This window comes from Apodemus sylvaticus, chromosome 19 (genome assembly GCF_947179515.1).
Source record: "Apodemus sylvaticus chromosome 19, mApoSyl1.1, whole genome shotgun sequence".
Taxonomy (NCBI): Eukaryota; Metazoa; Chordata; class Mammalia; order Rodentia; family Muridae; genus Apodemus; species Apodemus sylvaticus.
Window position 1 is genome coordinate 59,923,392 of NC_067490.1, and position 9,952 is coordinate 59,933,343.

Genomic DNA, 9,952 nt, shown 5'->3' on the forward strand with positions numbered 1-9,952 from the left:
ACAGAGAAACAGTCGAGATGTTGAGAGGGACCTTTTATAAAGGGTATGCATGTCACATAGAAAAATATGCAACTCATAGTCATAATGGAAATGTACCATACTTGGTACTGACAGGTGATGGAGTAAGTTCCCACAGGTGAGGTAGAAAGGGAACTTCTGGTGCTGAGATGCTGAAACTTAGACTGGTGGAGCACTGATTTACAACACAAAATATCTATTTGATTCTGTCCACATCACAGACTTGCCAGAAGTATTTAAGGGATTGGATGGAGAAAATCCAACTTTGAATTTTTAACCAAATAAATATGGTTCACATTTCTACATGAATGCTTCATAGTGTTATACCATTAGAAACCATGGGAAAGACCAAAGACTAAGACTTGACTCTAATGTAGATTGAATGAATTTATTCTTACTGCTAGCAAAAGAACAGCAGTCTTAGAGCCAAACATACAATGCAGTAAGAAGCTAAAAGAATAATTTATAAAGGTGAGCATCAAAAGTTTATATTACAATGTTTTTAAATATTTATTCATTATTTTATTTAAGTATACTGTAGCTGTCTTCAGATACCAGAAGAGGGCATCAGATCTCTTTACAGATGGTTGTGAGCCACCATGTCGTTGCTGGGATTTGAACTCAGGACCTTCGGAAGAGCAGTCAGTGCTTTTAACCGTTGAACCGTCTCTCTAGCACTACATTACAATTATCAATGGAATTCAGAGCTGGGCAGGAAATTGTTTTACACCCCTCAGATCCTTCTCTTTCTCACGATATAGTAATAAAAAGACTATTTTTTTATTTACAGCAATAAGCAAAGATTACAAAAGAGAAAGCAGGAACAGCATTATCTTATTATCTCACAAGCAAGACACTAAAATCTCTTAGGCATTCCAGAGCAAAGGTCAATGGCTCTTAAAGCATGCCTAATAGCATTTTAAATTTCCTTAGGGACCCCATGGAAGTTATGTGTAAGTATTACACAGGGTAAGCACTGTGGGGGAAGTGTCACTGATTGACTGGGATAGAGCAGGCAATAGCATAGTGACATCAGGTTAGGACTGACTATGACATCCCCACACTAGAAAGAATTTAATGCATCTAAACACAAGGCTAAGTCCACTAAAAAATATGTAACATCAGGCAAGCAAATCAAATTAGTTTAACAGTAAAAACAATAAAAAAATCTTTATCTTTGAAATTAATTTAAGCTATTAGTAAATTGACTAAACATATTGGCAATTTTTGCAAATAGACAGTGGCCATCAAATAGAAAGAAAAGTATAGACCCATATTTCATAAGCTAAAAATATTCATATTGTTAGGTTTCAAACCCAGCACAAACAGCTGAAATGCCTAGTTAACATATCAAATCAGATACTGGCTGCCAGTTCACCCTCTATCCCTCAGGGCCCTGTTACAGTGCCCTCCTAACCATTTTGGTTACTGGATCTTTTCATCTATTCTCTTTGAGGCATCTCTTTCCCCTCTCTCTTCCTCTCCCTTCTCCTCACATGGCTCAGGGTCATGTCTACTCTGAACTCTCTCAGATATCCTTGACCCTGGCTATACTCTCCCACATGTCTATAATAAATTTTCTTCTTCACCATACCTAGAAGCAGTTATGACCTTTCCTTTTTCTTTCTATTTTTCATATCAGAACATTGTTGCCATGTTTATTAGACATAAATGGACAATTTCCAAAGATGCTATGAGCAAATAATAGTTTTACATTTTGAATATAAGTATTTATTATCATCTTACCAACATACTAGACTTAGCATTCACTGACCACATGTGTAAATTCTTTTTTGGAGGGGGGGATTTGGTTTTTTGTTTGTTTGTTTGTTTGTTTGTTTGTTTTGTTTTTTGAGACAGGGTTTCTCTGAGTAGCCTTGGCTTTCCTGGAACTCACTCTGTAGACAAGGCTGGCCTTAGAAATCTGCCTGTCTCTGCTTCCCAAGTGCTGGGATTAAAGGCATGCACCACCACTGCCCATCATGTGAATTCTTAAGAATAAAGAAAAAAAATAGAGAAATAAAATAAAGGATTGGAAAATGAAAAGCAAATTTTAAAAGAGAAAGAACTTCATGATGGGTTGGTAAGTATAACTAAATAATACACAAATAAGTAAAAGACAATCTTGCAAAAACAACCACTGAAGATGTATTGACCCCAAACGAATGCCCAGTGAGTTGAACTGTAACTGTAAGTTTTTTGATTATCTAACCCTCATAGTTCCTACTTTGCCTATAGGACCACATACTTTTGAAGAGCTTACCACTTTCTCTATTAGCTATTTCATAGTTGGGATCAAATGACTGGTAAGAAGAAACTTTTGGAATCAAGAATTTATGTTGGCTTAAAGTTTGAGAAGGTACTTCCATCACTGGGGAAGACATGGTAGCATGAGCATGAGGTCATGTTGCATCAACAGGGAAGAAGCAGAGAGCACAGAAGAAGTGGAACCCAGGTTAGAAAACCTCAATGCCTGGTCCAAATGTGCAACATAACCCAAAGAAACACAATCTTCCTAATATTCCAAAAACTTTCTGAACAATGCCACCTATAAGGCCACAAGCATTCTGACACATGAACCTGTGAGAGATATGTCACATGAAAAACCCATTATTGTTAAAATGGAGACTTGAAATGAATCACCTTTACAATGATTTTAGAAAAGACACGGTGTTTGGAGGAAGCTTAGAGCTCATGTAATGCTAACATAGTATAATGCTAAGAATTCTTGTAATTGAGAATTCACATATATAAACATCTACTAAATATTTACCTATTTATATGAAGCTTAGACAAATGTGCATGAGTTTATCAATGACAAATTAAATTGAAATAAAAAATAAAGGGAAAAAGGTTCTTTTCACATATAAATCTATAAACAAACTTTAGAAATCAGATTTAAAAACTTATTTATTTCCCTTACCTGTAGTACTTGGATTATAACATTCAGTTATATCAAGACAATAATTAAATAGTCTCCACTGGGTGAGTCCCTGAGGAAGAATTCCTCAAAATTCCACACTCTGAACTCACATTGTTTATCTGAGAGCCAGCTTAGAGGAACAGCATGTCCCTTGGTGCCTGGGCAGCTTCAGGTACCATGAACCTAATGAGAGGTTAAAGCATCTTTTGCTTCACATCACTTTTGTGTGAAAGCTCCTTAGTTTTCTCCTTGGAAGAAAATCCCACAGCTTGATTCTTGAACAAAGATGTTCTGTCTCAGGGATTCAATGATATTTGTTCCTACCAACTAAGATCAGCATCGGTGAGTGAAACTTCTTCAAATTCTATAAGATGCACCTGAGATTTAAGCAGCATGAGCAAGCATCCATGTCAGGTATCAGGGGTATGACTTCTAATAAAACTTACTAAAATCTCCTTCCTCAAAGAATAGCTTGAATAGCCTGGAAAATACATGCAGAAAGTGAATTTATGAAAATCACATGAATTATAGCCATCTCAGTGTGCATGATCTGGGCTACCTTGAGTAAACACTGCTTGGCCTGCCTATTGTGCTCAGAAGAATTTAAAACCAGGGAAATAACATGACTGTCTTAAAATTATCAAATATTTTTTCAGACAAAGTAGATGCTGTCTTAGAGGAAGAATTTCAAATTCCAACCATCAAAATTAATTTTGAAATTAAAATTTCAAGTATCAAAGCATGATCCAGGAAAAACAAAACAGCATAGACTTGCAATATGACTGATTCTTTGTGAATAATCTAAGAAATCATCATTATTAGACACAGGGAAAGGATTTGATAAGTAATAATGAGTAAAGAGAAGGTCAGTCAGGAGACATCTTGGGGAAGATAATGTTTGGCATGCCAAGAATTTTGGGTATCACTTGTAATAATGAAATTGTCAGAAAATAAAGTATGAAATTAAGAAAGTCATGGCGATTTCCTTCACAGCTCTGCCCAGCACAAAATGGAAGCATGATTGGAACTGCATAAAGTTAAAGAATGAAACTGCCAAAGATGAAAGAGTCATTTACAACAACATAACAAGAGGTAATAACTAAAGAAACAGTTGCTTGAATATGAAGTTGACAGAGATGTGACAGACAGAGGTGGAGTTGACCCAGTGGGAGATAGCTAACCATGAATATGAGGATCTGAAACAGGAGCAAAGAAGCAAGAGAAAATAGACTATAAGAGAATGCTGAGAATGGAACATGGGCTTTTGTCTAAAATGGATGAGATGTGATATATATATATATATATATATATATATATATATATATATATATATATATATATAATACAGAGATGTACAGAGAGAGAGAAAGAGAGAGAGGGGAGGGAGGAATAGGAAGAGAGAGAGAGAGAGAGAGAGAGAGAGAGAGAGAGGAAAACACACTGTAACAAAGCAGTCACTGAGATTGAATACAAATGGCCAAAGAGCACACACAGGCTTGGAAAAGGCAGAAAGAACTTTATTTCTGTGCAGATAGGAAAATGAAGAACTTAGTACAAAGTTGCCTTCATGTTCTCACTGAAGTGACTAATAGGTTTCTTGTCATTGTTGTTCCTAATCATTTATAGAGTGTACCAGTAACTGAATTTTCTATAGTCATCAGAGGAGGCTGCAATATATTAGCTTGATGCTAAGGTACCATGTATAAAGGATGATGTTACTATATGACCTCATTCCCACTGGCTTTATTGAAGTAAAGCAATTTTAGTCATTCAGTTATTCTAATAGTGACAAGTCAGGCTCTAGCCCAGAAAATTCTTATGACATGTTGATTACACTTAAGGTTTCTAGTTCCAGAAAATTGCTAAATATTTGTTAGAACTGAATGTTAACTAATCCCAGGGATAACAAGTTCTTCTTGCTATCACTAGTTTTCTTTTAGCTTTTCTTAAATAGAATTAAACTTTGAGTCTCAAGAGTGACCATAATGAATGTGAGCTTCAAGACTGGATTCCTCCTCATGGGGTTCTCTGATGAGAGTGAACTTCAGATTTTACATGCAGTGCTCTTTTTGATCACATACCTGTTGGCCATCATGGGCAATCTCCTCATTATCACCATCAACACCTTGGACCAACGTCTTCATTCTCCCATGTACTAATTCTTGAAGCACCTCTCTCTTTTGGACCTCTGCTTCATCTCTGTTACTGTTCCTCAGTCCATTGCAAACTCAGTCATGGACTATGGTTTCATTTCTTTTGGTCAGTGTGTGCTTCAGGTTTTTTTCTTCATAGCTCTGGCTTCATCAGAAGTAGGTATTCTCACGGTGATGTCTTATGACCGGTATGTTGCCATCTGTCAGCCACTGCAGTATGAGACAATTATGGATCCCCATGCTTGCAAGTGTGCAGTGATAGCTGTATGGATGGCTGGAGGAATATCTGGGCTCATACACACAGGTGTTAATTTCTCAATTCCTCTTTGTGGGAAGAGAATTATTCACCAGTTCTTCTGTGACATTCCCCAAATGCTAAAACTAGCCTGTTCTTATGAATTCATTAATGAGATTGCAGTGGCTGCATTTACAACATCCACAGCCTTTGTCTGTTTGATTGCCATAGTATTCTCCTACATTCAAATCTTCTCAACTGTGATGAGAATTCCATCAGCTGATAGTCGGACTAAGGTGTTCTCCACCTGTCTTCCACATTTGTTTGTAGTCATGTTCTTCCTCTCAGCTGCAGGCTTTGAATTTCTAAGACTTCCTTCAGATTCCCTTTCAGCAATGGACCTCATATTCTCCATATTCTACACTGTGATACCTCCAACACTCAATCCACTCATCTACAGCTTGAGAAATGAGTCCATGAAAGCAGCTCTGAAGAAAGTGTTGTCAAGAGAAGAATTTTCTCGGAGAATGGTATATGCAAAAGCTATATTCAATCTCTAAAGAGACAACAAACCAAGAGATATTGCTACTATGTCCTAGATTAGAGGAGTAATAAATTAGATTTCTTCTAAGACTCTGTTTCAGTGTTTCTCTTAGTTATGTCCTTCTCAAGAGAGTTTTCCTTTGGTTTTTCAAGACAGGGTTTCTCTGTGTAGCCCTGGCTGTCCTGGAACTCACTCTGTAGACCAGGCTGGCCTCAAACTCAGAAATCTGCCTGCCTCTGCCTCCCAGAGTGCTGAGATTACAGGCATGTGCCACCACTGCCCAGCTCTCATGAGTGTTTTATCAAATGAAAGATAATTGACCAGTAAGGATATGCATGGGCTCCCTTGTTCCTCTAATTCCAATATTATTTCAGATGATTTCTTAAGGATGTACAGGAATTAAGAGTGAAAAAAGAGTTAGTTTTGACAAGACCCAATACCAATTTAAAGTTAATTTTAATAAATACATTTTAAACTGCCATTAGGTAAACTGATTTTGTCTGTGTGATACTAGATCCCTTATTGCTGTACATAATTCTCTCTAGGCTACCATGTTACTGGTATTCTTACATAGCTACAAGGTTTTCTTGCTCATAAAAAGTACAGTAACCATGTCCATAACTTATTCAGTCCTTACCAAAATTCATGTTTCCTATATATTCCTTTCCTAATCCAAGTGAACCAATTTATAGTTTTACTATATTTTCCATTTTTACTAATAATGCAACAAGAATATCTTTTCAAATAAAAAATAGGTAAAATTAAAACTCATGTTAATGTTCTTATAGTGTATATTGATCTATATGTCTCACAACATAAATGCTTTGTTCCCAAGAATAATTTGTATGTGTGCATATGAGTATAAAAATAGGGACACGTGATTATACCTCACTAATGAAGTAGATCCCAAGGATCCTCTTTTCCATTACTGAAAATGCTCAAGTTAAATCTTACCCTATCTGATACAAAAAGAGACTCCAGCAAGATCCCTACAGTCAAAAGCACATCTGTGATGAGTCCTGTGTGCTGAGCACAAATCTCTGAGTGCATTAGCTGAAGTGTTGAGAAGCTAATGGTGTTGCTCACTTGGGTTAATAACCTGCTTTTTTCCCAAAGACTCATTATTTACAAAGTTAAAATATAAAGGATCCTTTATCTTGAGTGTTCAAAAGAATCAAAGTACACAATTTAATGATACGGGGAATGAGTAGTGGTCGAACAATAGATTTTTAGATTGTTCTATTGACTATATGCAATATTTATTTTACTTTTTATTTTGAATATTTAACATCATTTTAAACATGATTTAATTATCATCTGGACCTACAAATGCATTTATCCATGTATGTAAGTAATTCCTTGGCTTTTATGCCTCATCCTCTCTCCTACATGAATTCAATTCTTGGCTGCATCTTCCTGAGTACTGTTTTACCCACTATATTCCTTGAATACAGGATATCATCTATGAATTATATTACCATTGATAAATTTTAAAAATTTAAGTGTTTTATTTTCTCACAGAAATAAAAGTTCTTATTTAAAAATTTTAAAAGTTCCAACAAGAAAGAAAACAATGACACAAAATAAAGATAAATAACATTGTAGGTTTATCTGTGTGTGCCTCTTTGATTCTTGTCATCTTTGCATATCATTACATTGTACTGTTGTTGAAGGGTAAGCCCACTGAACTCTAATCAGAAACTATTTGTCATTTCATGGAAGGAAAATATGTAATACTAATTGACTGACTAACTTCCAGAGAATCAGCCATAATCGGGCATTAATAACTTCCACATTTCAATCTTTTCTCATTTTCAACTCACTTTTTTTTGTATCAGTTTTTTTTTTCTCACCGCAGTTTATGATTCCTCTGGCCACTTAATTGTTTATGTACTTGAATGCTATCTTCTCCCAACCATCAACCAACCAGTCAGTAATTAGTTCTGATTGTATCTTCACTGGCATTCTGGCTTTAGATAAACATTTTCTCAGATTGGTACACTGGATAAACAATCCCTAGCAACTTTCTGTTTTGAATGCAGTATAGATTTCTTTAATTTGCATTTTGCCATCTTAATTGTAATGAGATTTGTATACATAAAATTAAATAGCAAAAAAACAAAAAAAAATTTAAAAAAATGGCATTCATGTCAAGTGTACACATACTGAGCATTAAAGTCAACCATTTAAATAAGCAGCTTCAATCAAGACACTCACAGAACCAAACTGGTATTCACATGTATCTGGCAATCTTTTCTGTCCCAGCCTTCTAACCCGAGGGACCACCAAACGACTTTTATAATTACACAGTTGTTTCCCTTTCTGGATTTATACCATTCACTCTTCAGCAGGAAATGTTGCTGAGTGTGCTATTCTGAGGCTGAACTACATAGTTCACTTCTTTCTATCTGAATTGTGTTCCATTACATAGACATAGGACACTTACTTTGCAGTAGTATGATTTGTTATGTCTTTTACTAGGGGAATATCTTGTTCATTATGTTGTTGGCTGGTAAACAACTACATTGACTACAATATGGGATCATTCTAAAAAAAGTTTTTATGAATGTTAATACAGCATTCTAAGGTCATGTTTTTGTTTTGATTAAATGTGTACGATGAAATATTTTACATGTATTTGGTGTATTGTCCCCCGCCCCCATGCTCTCTCATCTGACTCTTACACTTGCTATTCTTCTTTCTCCCCTCTTCTCTACAGATCCCTTTCCTACATTTCCACATAATGTTACTTTTTCCTTTGTAGCTTTCTGGTTTTGACCAGAATGTGTGGCCAGAGATTTGGAACTACCCATAGAATAGTGGTGAGTTCACCATGTGGTTCACAACTGAAGGCAATGGCCATACATTCCCTAGAATTCATCAGTCTGAAATAGTTGAACAAGGAGGAATAGGGGACCTGTGAGCCTCTACCCAGTACACGATTGTATGTTGGCAGGCTCAGTTTTATTTAAGCCCAATTCAGTTTTCTATTTGCAGTAGACTGTAAGAGATGTGGAAGCTTATGAATCGTTTCTACCTCCGTAGTGACTAGCTTAAGCTTATGTAGGTATTGTGGAGTCAATCATAGCCCCTTTGAATTTATTAGGACAATGGTTCTGAAGACACTATTTTTCTGGTTCTCCAAGGCTCTTACAGTCTTTCCATACCGTCTTCAGTGATGGTCCCTGAGTCATAGAGTTCAATGATATAACAATATGGATGGCTCAGTCTTTGTACTTTGACAAGTTGTGAGTTTATATGTTAACTACTATCTACTGCATATAGAAACATCCCACAAAAGGCCTGACTTCATAGTTTAATATCTCAACTTGACACATATGCTTTCTGTTGTCACTATAAATCCCAGAAACACAAAGCAGCCTGGGGAGGAAATGCTTTATTTCATCTTATAGTCCACAATCCATAATTGAGGGAAATTAGTGAAGGAACTTAAGGCAGGAACCTGGAAGCAGAAACTGAGTCATGAAGAAGCAATGCTTACTGGCTTGCTTTCCAGGAGTTTTTCAGCTTTCTTTCTTTCTTTGTTTCTTTGTTTCTTTGTTTCTTTCTTTCTTTCTTTCTTTCTTTCTTTCTTTCTTTCTTTCTTTTTTTCTTTCTTTCTTTCTTTCTTTCTTTCTTTCTGTCTTTCTTTCTTTTGTTCTGTCTGTCTGTCTGTCTGTCTGTCTGTCTCTCTCTCTCTCTCTCTCTCTCTCTCTCTCTCTTTCTTTCTTTCATTGAATATCATCTTAATTTACATTGCCAAAGGTAAAATTTTTCCCAATATCCCCCCTCCCCTTTCAGCTTGCTTCCTTATACAACCCAAAAACACTTGTCCAGGAGTGGCTCCACCCACAGAGGACTGTGCAATTCCACATCAACCATTAATCAAGAACATGCATCCACAGATTTGCTTACAGGCCAACAAAATTGAAGCATTTTCTCAATTGCGTTTTCCTCTTTACAGATGATCATAGCTTGTCTTAAACTGACAAAATTTAACCAGCACAGCACTCAGGAGAAAGAAATATCTATTATCTTTTTTCAGAGTTCATCTACAGTGATGTCTAAAATTATACAGT

At 36.0% G+C, this 9,952-nt stretch overlaps 1 pseudogene; it reads left to right on the forward strand.

Annotated features, from left to right (window-relative positions):
* Nucleotides 1-4,926: 4,926 nt before the first annotated feature.
* Nucleotides 4,927-5,889, forward strand: LOC127669362 (olfactory receptor 14J1-like; annotated as a pseudogene).
* The last annotated feature ends 4,063 nt before the right edge of the window (nucleotides 5,890-9,952 follow it).